Source organism: Natator depressus, chromosome 2 (genome assembly GCF_965152275.1).
Source record: "Natator depressus isolate rNatDep1 chromosome 2, rNatDep2.hap1, whole genome shotgun sequence".
In the NCBI taxonomy this organism is placed as follows: Eukaryota; Metazoa; Chordata; order Testudines; family Cheloniidae; genus Natator; species Natator depressus.
The window spans coordinates 26,990,084-27,005,664 of NC_134235.1; the positions used below are offsets into that span (position 1 = coordinate 26,990,084).

General features: G+C 41.3%; 1 protein-coding gene and 1 pseudogene across 4 annotated transcripts in view; one reads left to right on the forward strand and one right to left on the reverse strand.

Moving 5' to 3' along the window:
- TRPS1 (transcriptional repressor GATA binding 1) overlaps nt 1-15,581 on the forward strand; it is a 249,484-nt gene that overhangs the window by 14,675 nt on the left and 219,228 nt on the right. The window lies entirely within an intron of this gene.
- On the reverse strand, nt 13,515-14,145 carry LOC141981293 (actin, cytoplasmic 2-like; annotated as a pseudogene).

Here is a 15,581-nt window from a genome sequence, read left to right on the forward strand (position 1 = left end):
TTTTCACTAAATGTTAGAGATGTCCAAAAAACACCAAATGTGTGCAATAGCTTCTCCTTTGCAGCACACCAACCAATCTGATATGGAGGAATTACAGGCCACTTAGTTCTTGCTTTTAAAAACAAACAAACAAACAAATAAACAAACAAACAAAAAAGGCAAAAAAAAAAAACCCCAACAAGCCACGCTCAACTTTTTCTCCTGCCACACTTCCATAGAACTTTGCTATGGAAAATATGAAACCCAAACCTCCATTGGAAGGACTGTAAGTTTTTTAAAACCAATTATTCTTATTATAATTTCACAAGGCTTTTTAAAGCAACAAATTATATAGAATCCAGTGGTTCTTAGGATGATAGTTTAACAAATTTAACGTGACTTTTTTAAAATAAAATACTGTTACTTTTTAAAAAGCATTGACATTGATAATCCCAGCACAAAGAAACTGTAATGTAAAGGAGCGTAATGTTTTTATATTATGTTTTATATTATGAGGAGGTTTGTCTAAGGGTTCAGATTAGTTTTTATTAGACTGTTCAGGCTATTTAACATTTTTAAAATCTGTGCTTTTTAGCCTATTAATTTATTCTCTTTTTATGCCAGATGGCTCATTTCAACTCATAAGTTCAGTTATTAATCTGGGTACTTTTTACAATAAAGAAAAAATTTCTAAACACCATCTGAGATTCAGTATATATGGCAAAAGTTACAATTCTGTGCATTGTTTGGAAGAGTCACGGGATGTAATTTATCTTTGGGTGCATATACATTGCATGCGGAAATCATGATTACTCTATAATTAACCATGTATGCTATTTACTAATTTAAACCCACTTTGGGCACTTTATGAAAAATATTGAAAATACACAGTTGAGAAGTGTTTTTGGTCACATATCAACGTACAAGTTTCCCGCTATGCTCTCTTAAGCAAATCCACTTGTCTGTATTCCATCTTACTCAGTATATTACACTTATTGTTTCACTGTAATTTGTATCCATAAGAATGCATATTGCAAACCTAAATTTCAGGGTCATATTTACATAGCATCCAGCAATATGTCATCATGCAGTCTTTTACAAATATGGACAGTCCTTTAAATTCCTTTTCCCTGGATGAGCAAGATGAGCTGGGTGTCATTTTCAAGTTCAGTCTTAACATCCCAGTGGAGAGACAGGGAAGGTGGGATTTAAATCAGCTGGGGGCTTTCCCCATTTCCTGAAGGGGAATTTAGTGGCAAAGCCTACCCATCTCGGGAACATAATAACCCATCATTTCCATGAGAGGTTCGACAGTGTCAAAGCTACGGTAACATGTTCTTTAATTCTCATCCCCCACAGTAACAAGGCTCCCTGACCTGAGCTCAAGGATGCGACATGGGCAGGCATCGCCACATATGCTGTGTAATCTTCTCTTGTGTTTGCACGCACGCACATTCATGGTAGCACATTTCTAAATATGGGCTGCCAAATGCCCACTTTAGTTGAGGTTCATTTTCTGGTTCTGGAACCTGGAGCATTTTCAAATGTGTGGTCTAAATCCACTGCTGCCGCTAGAGCCCTCTCCATCAAAAAGCGGCTTCTGTGGCTGCTGGCCCACAGAAACCTTGTGAGTTTCCTTGGCTACATAATTATGGAGGCAGCTCCCAGTTCGAAGGGGTACATGTCCCTTTGTAGTGGCTCTGTAATGCTGATTTAGGTATTATACAACCCCCAGTGGGCATTCATGGGATCTGCCAATTCCAGCTACCATCTCTTTAAAAGTTCCTGCCAGTAGCTGGACTCTGGGGTGGTGGGGTATAAGTTCAGTCTCTGGCCTGTGTCTAAACACAAGGATCTGGTCTCCTTCTCAGCAGCAGCGTATGGAGGTGAATAGCTTTTCCATGCCTAGAGCTGTAGGAAGTCCTGCAGGCTGTACAGCTTCACTGGGGAATGGGGAATGGGTCTGGAACAGGGAATGGCAGAGTGCACCCTTGGAGTGGTAGGGAGGTCCTCTTAGAAAACTTTTCTTTTTCCTCCTGCTCCTCACAAACAGACCTCAGGCAGTTCCACAATTCCCAGACATGGGAAGCTGAAAGGCTTTTTTGGTTTGTTTTTGTTTAAATCCTTCTGAATCAGCCAAATTTGCACGTTGTTCTGCCAGTACCTATGGTCTTACAGGGCTTGCTTGGTCTAGAAGGCTGAAAAGATTTCCCAATGGATCAAGCTCTTAATGAGCAAGAAAGATTTTCGCGTGCTTGGGTTTTTTTAAGTGATTTAAACATGTCATAACTATCTTTTACATGAACTACTCAGACTTTGTATGACCATATTAGAAAATGAGTGGTCACCAGTTTAAAAGTCTTCTTTATTCATAGTGCATTTGTATTTAAAATTATATTCATTTGTTTTGAACAAAAATGGGATCGGGTTTTATTAAAAATAAAAATATCAAAATGAATAATTTGTATTACATGCAGTGTTCCTTCAGGGTTGTTGAAGTTGACCCAGGCTGGTTCCCTTCTGAAACAGGCCTTTCTGTGCCTCTTCAGTAGCTCTTTTCCTGTCCACCTTCCCCCCCCCCCCGCCCACCCCAATATGCCTTAGAGCACCGAATTATTTCATGTAAATATTCTCCAAGGAAACACCTCCGAATATCCATAGTGAGGGCAGGTAGCTGGGTTTTCACCAGATCCTTCCTACCAGGGCTGTTTTGTTTTTCACTTATCAGATAGCACTTCCTCCCAATGAAGAACTACCCCTTCTATCCTCTTAGAATAATAATAATAATAATAATAATTAATAATAATTAATAATAAAGTCTTGCAATTCTATTCTGCCTTTTATCCAAGAATCTCAAAGCATTTGAAAAACATTAATTGTCTCTCACAAAGCAAAGTTGAAGTATGATTATACCCATTGCATAGATGTGTAAACGGAAGCAAAGAGAGACTAAATGATTTGTGTAGGGTGGTCAGACAGTGAGCCAGTGGCAAAGTTGGGACTAAACTCTGGATTCCTGACTTCCTACTACAATCAGCAGACAAATTTCCTCCAACACTAGGTGTTTCCATTTTCTTCACACTTTGCTTCCTTTCCTGCAGCACTGCATGGCAAACACTCTGCGGGGGTTTATGGGCTGTTCTTGCTGATGGAGTAGGAGCGGATGTTAGTAATATTCCTTTGGACACTGAGGTCTGGGGTTTGGAGCAGTCTCAGCACCACTGCCCACATGCATTCCCCCAACCCCTTGCCACACAAACAGCTTCCAGTGACTCTTAGAGAATCATTGCTCCAGCAGAAGCTCTCCAGCTTTCACAAACTAGCCTTCTCTCATTGTGGCCAAGAGATCAAAACTCATTCCATGCTCACTGGTGCTGCTCTGTGTTTGCCATAAGGTGCAGTACTGGCATCCCTGCTGAGCACATTCACTCTATATTGAAATCATAGCTTTACGATGCTCTCAAGCCCTGAAGGCCTAGGCAGTGAGAGAGCTCATTTAGACCTTATGCTTAGAGTTTATACCTGGTCTCTTGGGGCCCAGCTAGGCCACTGGATCAGCCCTAAAATGGTTCCCTTTGTGGATATTAAAGTGATATATCGCCGCTCCCTGGGTGATAGAAAGCATTCTACTTTCGGCATTGTGCCTCACAACAATGCACTCACTGAATAGCTCCCCAGCATGATACATGTTCTGTCTTGTATTTAATTATCTTGTAATTATCAAAGCAGTAATGAAGTTAGTAAGCATAAGAATAGTGTATAGATCAATAAGAACCCCTGAAAAAATTCAGAGAGAGAAGACGCTGACAAACATGTTATCAACACAGTTGTTTCATCTGTGTATTTTTGTCCCTTTTAGGTCTGGAAAGTTTATTTAAAATAAACATTTAAAAAATTTCACTGGAAAAAAGTGATCTTCAGGTTCTGTTATATGTTAATAATAAATAATTAGCCCCATTCATCAGTGGTTTGCAAAGTGCTGCATAAGTATTAATTTATTATTTGCATTACGGTAGGTGCCAGCGGCCCCAGTCTGGAAGGGGCTATTATACCAAGGAAATGAGAATTCCTACCCCAAAAAGCTAACAAGCAAAGGCCACAATCCTGCAATCAGGTCTGCAAGAGCAGAACCCTACAGTGGGAACTGTCTGTACTGAGCACCTCTGAAAATCAGGCCCACATGCTTAGATGTCTAAATGTGGATTTACATGGCTAAGGTTTTGCCTCAGTAACCTGTTGAAGCTTTCACATTGAGTCAGTGGCAAGGGGAGGCGGGGGGAATAGAACACGGGAGTCCTGATCTACAGTCTACAGTTCTAACTGCTAGATGATGTGGTTACACATGACACAGCAAGAATAGAGGTTTAAATCTGTTCTCAGATGCAGGTCATGTTCTCAGGTTTTCTCTCTAATTTATGCACAGTAACTGCTTATGTCATTACCCATGTATAAATCACTTTCTTCACAAACAATACCATCAAGGTATGCACAACCAACATGTCTCTGGCTTGCACCTGCTGGACAATTAGAGCCTGAATTTATTTCAGGTGTAGGGAAGTTGTATCAATATGTGATGATGCAAATTTGTCTGTTGTCAAACTTTAAATGTGGAAGATGTTTCCTTGTCCTTATTTGGCCGTACACGATAAATATGCTAAAGCTGACCCTTATAACTGAATTCTGAAGAGCAATGAAAGGGGGGAAGGTGGATGAGATGGGAAGGTTCAAGGCTACCAGAAAAAGTGGGAAGAACTTGCTTCTGTTTATCCTCTGGCTCTGCTCAGTCCAAGCTACTCCTCTACATTTAGGATTTAGTAGCCCCTGTTATGGTTAATGAGAGTTAGGCACATGCGTTTAGTGAAGACGAGACTCGTAAGGCAACATATGAAACTCACCTCTTCTGTTTTAGCCGTCATATTTCCTTAGAGGAAATATGTGTAATCCTACCTTTTATAACGTCTAAGTAATACCCATACTTCTTTATTTCAGGCCTCAGAGGTGGCTGTATTTCAGTGGTGGGTGGAACTGAAAGCTATACATAGTCTTGCAAAGTACTCTGGTATTCTTCTGGATAAAGTTTTCTATATAAATGTATACCATAATGTATTATGATTTTGAGAGTTTGTGTTTTGCAGTACATGATATGTGTGCTCACAAAGATGAATAATGTCCCTGTATTTTAGAATGCTCATTAATGAGCTTGTTTTTACTGCTGTGAATCATGTTTTTAATATCTGCTTTATACAAATTTGTGAGACCCTATAAAGACAATCAAAGCCCTTTTTATTTGATAGCATGTAAAGCATGTAAAGCTTCCCTGTTTTATAAATACATTTAGACCTTTTACGCAGAAATTCTTTACCACAAATATGTAAGGACACATACTTTTGGTTAAAAAGTGAGTGGGGAGATATATAGCACTGAAACAAAATAGTATTGGTAGCTCCAAAAAGCCTGCAGTGTATCCTCCCTTTGCTCAGAGCTACTGTCCCTGAGTAATGATTGTTTAATAATAGTCTTAAAATAGCAGGGATTGAATATTTAGGCTCAATGAAAAATGTACTTGATCGGGAAGCCTGTAGAAGAGGTGGGTATTGCTAAAGATGCCAGCAGTTGCCATCTGGTCTGTGTATACTACTGAAACATCGGTTTTGCTGGTTGCTATATCTGGGCTATGTCCTTTAATAATGGGAAGAAAAACATAACGAACACTCATCCTGTGGAAACCAAACTGAAAGAATTCGGGTAGCCAGGGTTGGGGCCACATTGGCAATTTGCTAGGAGCCTGAGGGCTGCAGGTAATTTGCATAAAAGGTTTGAAAATTGCTGCCATCTTGATCTTTAGTCGGCTGTCCACGTCTCTAAGTCCCAGCATGCCTTGCTCCACTTTGATCCAGGTGGCTTTGATCTAGATGGAACATGTAATTACCAAGGGGCTGCACCTCTTCAATAAGAGAAGTGGCTCAGCATTGTATGCAGTATTGCAGACCGCCGAAATGATGAGTTTGCCTGCAGAAAGACTTTTAAAAAAATATTATATTGTATTTTTTGGTCTGTCTTTTGATTTTTTTTGAGCCCCCTCTGCCCACGCGTGTGAGTGACAATTAGTGTTGCCTACTCTTCCAAATGTATAGAATGAGGTGATTTTAGCCCCACATCTGCCCATCCTCTCAACCTCCAAATCAAGCCTGTACCCCTGCTCCCTGCATCGGTTCTGCCTCCACATCAGTTCTGTCCCCCAGCCTCAACTCTGCTCCTCCTGCAGTGCATGGGACTCTTCACCCCCCTCTCCAGTCCTGCAGGGAGGAGGAAGAGGGGCAGGGTGGATTCCCCTTTTCCCTCCTTCCAGGCTAGAGGGGGCAGCTCCAGGGGTTCTTCATCTCCCTCTCCCCCTTCCCAGGGCTGCCATTGTAGGGAGGGAGAGGGGAGGAAGGAGGAGCAGAAGAGCCCTCCTTTTGCACATAGGAGGGGTGGGGAGAGCAGAACTGCCCTGAACTGCTGGGTTCTTTTTGCTCCCTCCTCTTTCCTCTCCTGTTCGGTTCCTGAATGGAGAGGAAACCTCTGCCTCCTGCTGTTCCCCAGGAGGCAAGGAAGTGGGGAAGGCAGCCAGTCAGAAGAGGCTTGCCCTCTCAGGCAGGGCTGCAATTTGCCTGAGGGCTGGAGCTTCTTGTGTCATCCTGAGACTCAGACTCATTCCAGCCCCAGCTGAAATCCCTTGACTTGTGGAAAAAAAAATCACAGGGTTGGCAATATAAAGCTGTATAGGCCTGCATCCCTTGGAAAGAAGGGATGCCAAGTGTGGTAATTTTTCTGTGCAAGCCAGACATTGTCTTTGTCCTCTACATGCCAGATATGCCCAGTCTAGGTGTTTCAGATCATCTAAGTGTGAATGGCTTTTAGTTTTCAGTATCTACCTCTCTGATAGTTACATGCTTTTAAAGGCTAGATGTGCTGTTTTACACTAATGCAGTTCCAGGCCCGAGTTAAACATTCTTCAGTGGTGTGAAGAGACTGTCTCCTTTCCTCTGTTTATTGCTCTGTAGAGGCTTGGGTGAATCAGTGTCCTGCACAGAAACCCTTTTGTATTTTTTTAACCAGTTTAGTAATGAAAAAACAGCTTGTGCCTTTTCAATAGAGATAACTGTTATCTCTTATAAAAGTCTACATAAGTGTAAGTAATTGCCTGCACTTGGCTCTGTTACAGTGGAAAAGCTGTGATTAGCAAACTCATATTGGACTGTGCATGTAAAGGGAAGTTATTGAATGGTATGGGGACATGTTGGAGTTAATCCTTGTAGTTCTTTCTTTCCTATCTTATTTACACTGCTTTGAAAGTCTTTTATAACTAACTGGTGTCTTGGGAGGGAAGGGAAATACCATTTTGGTATGTACACTTTAAAGTCATCGAGCAAAGAAAGCTTTGCTTGGATTGGATTTAAGAAAAACAGATGTACTTGCTGTATATCAATCAGGCTTCCTTTGTTCAGCATTTACGTTCCGAATCTGTTTCATGAATGAACATAAAAGATAATCTGAGGCTGAGTTTGTTTTAGTGGGTTGGGTCAGTATAAACTAAAGCAAAAAGTAAATTTCTTTTTTGATACCTTCCCCCCACCCCCAAATCCATTAATGAAATATGAATCATTTCTCTTGTAACTAATTCATGAGTAGCTAGGGCCAAAGTGAACTGTGCCTTTAATAGAAGTTTGAGGAAAGTCAGTTCTCTCCCTCCCCCCCCCCCCCCATTTGGCCCAGGGCTGAAAAGAATGCTGTGTGTGTATGTGTATAGAGATGAGAGTCACGAGTCACGTTTGCATTCACATGAACCTTGAAGCCTGCTGCAGCTCTGGTGTGTGCACTGCGACAGAGCTGTCGGTCTTATCACAGGAAGTGTTGCGGAAAACAGTTCTCTCTTTCTCTGCCCAGTTCCCAGAATGTGGTGATTAACGATTCTTCTCTCCTCGAGCCGACCATTCAGATTGGTCTCTGATTGAAAAGAAACTACCAATCATTGCCACTTGATTTGTAGGCTGAGCACAATTTTTTCCCTCCTAAATTAAAAAACCCAAACAACTTAGATTTTGTCTTTTGAAGCAGTACGTTAGATTTTTTTTCCCCCTTAAGATACCATATAGAGCAAAATTCTGCTGTCCATACTCAGAGGAACAGTCCCATTGATGCAAGCAGGGTTTTTCTTATCATGGGCCACTTTATAAACCCTGAGACACCACTGGAAATCTGGAATAACTTTTATTTATTTCAGTTGATGTACTATGGATTTACAGTAGTCTAATGATGGTGGGAGTCTGCCCATTGTTTGTAGATAGATTGAATATGAGATTCTGATATAAAGTGTAACTCTTTGTGATATAAAATAACAAGCTGGCCCATGTGCAATCTTGGGTGAGTAGCTGTCATATATATCTCTATAATAACAATATGAAACAAATAATTGACAAGAGGAGACATGGATGTATCAAACCAAAATTTAAGCAGTTTTTGGTTTACTCTTTAAAACCTCCTTTTCTGAGCTTTACAGGTATTAGGACACTGTTTCAGAGTTGGTGAAAGTAAGGCTTTTGTGGTACTTGCTAGTCTCACCGATGGTAGGGCAAGTACCATGTGTGTTATGCTTCACGTAGCTCTGTGACTGATAAACTCTTCAGGGTTTGTATCAGTACTCTACACAGTCACATTTTCTGTCTCCCTTTCCATATAATCTTGCTCCAACTTTTAATGTCATCAAAAGTAATAACAAAATGAACCAGCTGAACTGACTTGCAAATGATTTATTAAAACCAACAAACTGTGGTGTTATGTGCTGACTTGCAAGAGGCCCCTGGTGTGGGGGGGAGGTGGCTCCGCGTGCTGCCCCTGTCCCCAATTGGAGCTGCGGGGGCAGTGCTTGCAGGCGCAGGCATCGCATGGAGACACGTTGTCCCGTTCCTCCCAGGAGTGCGCAGAGACGTGCCAGCAGCCGGCTGCTTCCGGGAGCGGCATAGGGCATGGCATGCAGGCAGCCTGCCTGAGCCCTGCTGTGCCGCCGGCCAGGAGCCGCCTGTGGTAAGCGCCTCCCGGCCGGAGCCTCCACCTCGCACCCCCTCCTATACCCCAACCCCCTGCACCAAACTCCCTCCCAGAGCCTGCACGCCTCACCCGCTCCTGCACTGCAACACTCTGCCCCAGCCTAGAGTCCCCTCCTACACCCAAACTCCCTCCCAGAAAGAAACTAATATAACAGCTGTTCTAAGATAAGAAGTAGGCTATTTTGAATTAACTATATTCTACATGTTTGAAGACTGAAATGTAACCACAGAACGGCTTCATGTTAATTAAAAGGCAAGTTTAGTACAGCGTTAATAGCCTTGATGCCATAATTGTGATAATTTTGTTTTAAATTAGGAAAAAGACTTGTATACAGGGGCTCACAAAATCTAATAGCCCTGGGCCCACAGGAGTGTCAATCCGGCCCTATATATGACATAATATTAAAAATACTTTAAATCTCAAAGGTTATGTAAAATATTTTTTTTAAAACGCCACTACTTTGCAGAAATATGACATACACTAAAACATTCACTTATGCAATTCTCTACCATCATAGCACAAATAATCACAATCATCGCTGACTAAATGAGTTTAAAATGGGCTGTGCACCAGCCTCCCCTTCATTATTTGGAGCATTCAGCACAAAATCCTAGCATCACTTTAAAAAAAAAATACATGAACTTTTTATAAAGCTCGTTAAGCTCATTTGGTGAAAAGTGCTATAGAAATGCAAAGTACTATTATTTTCAGGTCATGTGAATTGTGTACTTTTAAATCTTCCATACTTCTCCCAATTTGGAGTGTGGTATTGAGACAATTTGATCGTATCTCCTTCCACCCGGCCTTTTCTAAATATTGAGCAGAATCCTAATCCTGAACGGCCAACTCTAAAAACTGTAGAGAGTCACGAAAAATTGTGCAGGGAGTTTATAGAACATGGACAAACATCCAGTAGGAGAAAATGGGTCAGATCGTGGAGCTCTTAGTCACTTGAATAAGGGCTGCAGGAATCTGCTCCTATGTTTTGAGACTAATGTACTCTTTTTTTTTTTTTTTTAACTGCTTAGAAGGCGCTACAAAAATCAGGTCAAATCTAGAAGTCCCATTGCAGTTAGTGAGAACTTTGCCTGAATAAAGTCCTCAGGATTAAATCTCTGGATAATTTTCTCCAATGCCTGTGGCAGAGGAGCTGTAAAACATGACCATATTAGAATAGTAGGGGTTTATGTCTACTTTTGCATAGCCTTAAATGTCTATCTGAGATGTAGGCAAGTGGAGAATTAGGCACACAGAGAGAGAATAATAAGTAACGAGTTGCAAACTACTTTTTTAAAAAAAGTTGACACTGATGCATCCTTTTAAGGTAAAGACCAAAAAGAATCTTTTTAAGTTGACAGAAGGAGATGACTTACTGACGTTATCCAGGGCAAAAGAGATAAGCAAATAAAAATAGTATTCCATTTCTGTGTGATAGCTTGCACAGAGAACAAATATAAAAATGTACTATTACTGTGACGGTGGAGTTGATAAATCAGATGAGAATCTGACCATGGTAATTTCAGTGGGTTCCGGTGCCTCGGACTTGCTATCCGTAATAGGGACTAATGTAAATTGGATCAAAATGGGCCAGAACTAAATTTTATTCAGCGATAACTTATTGAACTTCCTGGTAAAGTGGTAGATATTAGCTGATTGTTAGAGATGTATGTAATTGTTAATAATGTTGTTCTTTGCAGCCAACAACTGTAGGCCACCAGAAAATAATTACTGATTTGTCCCAGTGCACTCAAGTGAGACTTTATTTTGGAGTAAAACCACCCCAAAATAGCATGCTCTCAGAATTAGGTTGCTAGATATATGTGTGTGTGTTTGTGTGTGTGTGTATGGGGGGGAGGGCAGCAGGAATGGACGGTGTCCCCAGGAGCTATGGGACCAGTTTAGCACCCCATACCTTTGGCTTCTGTACTGGTTTTGTTTCCACTTTTCATAGATTTTCAGGTCACAAGGGACCATTATTCTTCTAGACTGTGCTCCTGCCTAATAGAGGCCACAGAATTTCACTTTTGCAGCCTAATGCAGAAGATGGGTGAGTTTACTAGTATGTCATATAGAAACATGGATTCAATCGAGCAGCATTTTAATGTCAAGAAAGGGACACCCCTTCCATCCTTCCTTTTTGTCTTATTTATTGTAGTTTGCTTACAATAATGTAAATGAATTTTATCTTTTTTCGAGGTGGGACTTCCACTTTGCTGCTTCTAGTCAAATCTGTTTTGTCTCATTTATTCCCCTTTCTTTTCTTGTGTGTTGACCTCACCTTCTTCTGTCCTCTGATCTCCTCTTCCTCCTCCATTCTATATCTTTTTATTCCCCCTTTACTTCTCTTTATCTTCTTACACTCCGTTTATCAGTTTTCTTTCACATTCCCCCGATCTTTTCCTTCCATCTGCCTATTCCACCCATGCATGGACATGAAGAACGTGAGGGGTTGGCTGGGAGCAGAGCCTTCTGCAATGAAGGGAATGCAGCATTTGGACTGAATGCCGTGTTCTGTCATGCTTGCAGAAAAGAAGTGCTGCTTCTAGCCGAATGCCTTCCACATGGTGGTCTGGACAGCGGTTTTATGGGGTGAGTAGTAGATAATGATTAGGCTTGGCTCAGCAATAGATTTTTTTCAAGGCAGTGGGATCCTTTCATGATCTGCTTAGAACTAATACTAATCGAATTCTGGGACCCCTGATATAATTTCAGATCTGCCTGAGAGTCCTTGAGAATTTATGAAGACAGACAGTGAGACCCTAGTTGGAATGAATACATGCTGAACAATGCTTCATGGTAGGGTACAGAGCTTTGCTACCACTAGGTTCAAATCTAACATTTTCATATCTTATTGATGACAAGTGATTGCCACATGATGACTGTTGGACAGTCTTGATTCCATTGCTGTCAGATGTGCCCACAGTCCAATAACCGCACTCTAGCTGGCTCCCAGCGACGACTTGGTTGGCCATCTCAGCAGAGAGGCCAAGAATTGTCTTTCAATCTTCAGACCTTGTGACCTGTGCTGTACCTATTCTGCATGTAGAGGTCTTGAGTGTCAGTATCTTTCACAAGTGCTAAAAAAACAGACCGTCACCCCGCATATTAAAAATATCTCCATGTAGCGAAATGAGATGCCAAAAAAATCCCACCGAAGCTAAAAGCATTGGTTATTAAGAAAAATATATCACAAATGAATATTTTTAATTGGTATCAGTGCAGCAGAAAGAAAGAGCAATAGCTGTATATCTGATGAAGTGAGCTGTAGCTCACGAAAGCTTATGCTCAAATAAATTGGTTAGTCTCTAAGGTGCCACAAGTCCTCTTTTTCTTTTTGTGGCTACAGACTAACACGGCTGCTACTCTGAAACCTGTATATTTCTGTCATTTTTGAAGGAAAGAACCTCATAACAAGTGATCATAGTGTTTACAAAACTGTAACCTGAAGAAACAGTGTGAAAGTTGACCAGTTCAAAATGAAATGTACTATAAGCATTTAAAGAATCATCAAGATTTTATCAGTCCACATACATCAAGACTCCTCTGCTGAGCCACCAGCTGTCATCCCTGTCCCTCCTCTCTGTCAGCTTACTAAATTCTGTTGAACAAGCAATGTATTGCAAAAGCCCAGTGAAACTGGATAGCTCAGGACCTTGGTATTTTTTTTTTAAACTGCATCGCTTTATTTTCCCTTACACAATGATATATTGGGCATTATAATTTCTCAACTTCAGGATGACTTACAGATTTTGGTTTTCTGCTGTCATGTGAGAACATTAAGGCAACATACAAAAATCTTACATAAATTAAACTTGGTGTAAAATTTACATGTATAAATGCAAAGTTGCAGCAACTCAAGTTGAGTAACTTTTGCCCCAAGGATGTTCTGCTGGGATACAGGAGGGGTAGGAAAATGAAAACTGGTTCATAAGGCTTGGATGTAATGTTTTCCAGCCTTGCTAGAATGGCAGCAACAGGAGTAAGTTCTTTGATGAACTCCTCCTACCAGCCTCGCTTTGTGTTTTGGAAGTCTGACCTCAAATACCCTGTACAAATCAGTCTCAAGCCCTGCAGAGTTTAAGTGAGGTGCCATTAATCAATACCAGCCAGCTACCAGAACTGCAGTGTCACAGGCAGATTCTCTTCCACAAATACAAGTTAACCCTAGCATTTTGTCACAGGAGTGATGGCACCTGTACCAAGTTTTAGATCAGATATGTACAGGGCATTATGCTAAAATGTACACCAAGGGACCAGTTAACTTGAATACAGGGTCAAATCAGTGACAGCTCAATCCAGCACCGATGTTTGTCTCAGACACAGACTTTCAAGGGCAAGATTCTTTTAAAAGAAGCCTTAATTCCAGTTTTGTGAGGCTAGCATGAAGTGTATAAATTTGCCCTGGCAAACACATACTAGTGAAAATTCATGCAGCAAATGCTGTGCATCTGCTAGCAGTCCATTTAGAAGCATTTACGATGGACAAATGGATGGGCCAGACTCATCATATTCCTGCTTGCTGATCCACATCTGCTGGAAGGTAGAGAGGGAAGCCAGGATGGAACCACCAATCCAGACAGAGTATTTACGTTCAGGTGGAGCAATAATCTTAATTTTCATTGTACTGGGTGCCAGAGCTGTGATTCCTTTTGCATTCTGTCAGCAATTCCAGGGTACATTGTGGTACCCCCAGACAATACTGTGTTGGCATACAGGTCCTTTCGAATATCTACATCGCACTTCATGATAGAGTTGAAAGTGGTCTCAGGAATGCCACAGGATTCCATACCCAGGAAAGATGGCTGGAAGAGGGCCTCTGGACACTTGAACCTCTCATTGCCAATGGTGATCACCTGACCATCAGGCAGTTCGTAGCTTTTCTTCAGGGAGGAAGATGAAGCAGCAGTGGCCATCTCCTGTTCGAAATCCAGTGCAACGTAGCACAGCTTTTCCTTTATGTCACGTACAACTTCCCTTTCAGCTGTTGTGGTGAAGCTGTAGCCTCTTTCTGTCAGAATCTTCATGAGGTAGTCTGTCAGGTCTCGGCCAGCTAAGTCCAGACACAGGATGGTGTGGGGCAGAGTGTAACCTTGGTATTGAGAGGCAGGTAGGATCCTGGCTCCATTGAAGTCAGTGGCAAAACTCCCATTGACTTTAATGGGGCCGGGATTTCACAGTTTTTTTTATCTCCAAGGGACTGATTCAGAGCCCATTGAAATCAACAAAAAGGCTTCCATTGACTTCACTGGACTTTGGATCAGGCCCTTGCCTCTGGCTGAACATCAGCTTTGTTTGTTGGTGACCAGAAGTCACTTGGTATCTGTTTAGTGGCCGGTGTGAAGTGGATAGGAAACTAAACTTACTGTCTCTAGACATGGTCTGTCCAAGTCATGACCGAGGTCAGATAATGTCAGTTAAATAATTTATTCAAATATTTTCACGTTTTAAAAAATCCTCACATTTTTCCCATTGTTGAACTAGCTTTAGTTGAGGTGCATTGGCAGGGCAATGAGAGGAAGATTGCAGTGCTGTGTGCTATATATCTTCTGTGCATAAGTAGAAGAGTAAAGAACTAGCAGTCCAGTACTAACTTGCCTTTATAAAAAATAGAGATTTGCAAGAGCTGTGCTGAGTGTGTCATATACACATACACAGATGATGCAACTTACTCACACTAGTGAGCAAAGCTGGCAAATCTAAATTTGTGGATCTTGTTCTTAACACAAGCTTTCAATGTGATGCCTATAATGTTACAGATGAAAAAAAAATTATATGTGATTATATTTCCTTCACCGTAGTGGAAAGATTGGTCTCTTGAGGCTAGTTGCTTGACCGGAGATGTAAAAAGTAACTCAGAAAAAAAATAGAAAAAATTATTGCCACTTAACGCTTAAGAAAAAACATTTTGCGTATGTATTACTATAAAAGAATGGCAGGGTTGTACACACTGGAGGAAAGTATGTGTTGGTTCTGTTTCGAACAGTTGCGGAAATTCTGTGCAGTGTGCCACTCTGCTCAAACTGGTTCATGTATCCGTTTTGTTAGGTGCCCCAAATGTAGCTATATCAAATTAAGAGAAAGTTTTTGTTTGGGAGTGGTAGTGGGGAAGGCATGTAAAATATAGGTGGCAAAGCTTCCAATATGGTTTATCTAAAACATTGTTTTTATTTATTGGACATCAAAACATAATTAGTGCTTTGCAAAACACAGAGGAGGACATGGCCTCTTCCCTCAAGAGCTTACAGTTGAAACAGACAGGCAGCACAATTCGACAACAAAAAAACTGGCTGAGTATTACAAAGCAGTGGGGTTTGTTTGTTTTGTCTATGAATGGCAGTGGGGTGGGGAGTTAGGAGCACAGGGCTGTTCTACACCTAGACTGGTAGTCTTGGGTAAATTAGTTCACCTTCCTGCCTCAGTTTCCTCATCTGTAAAATGGGGATAATAACACTTACCCACCTACCTCTCAGGAGAGTTATGAGGGTTAATTAGTTAATGCCTGTACAGCACTTTGG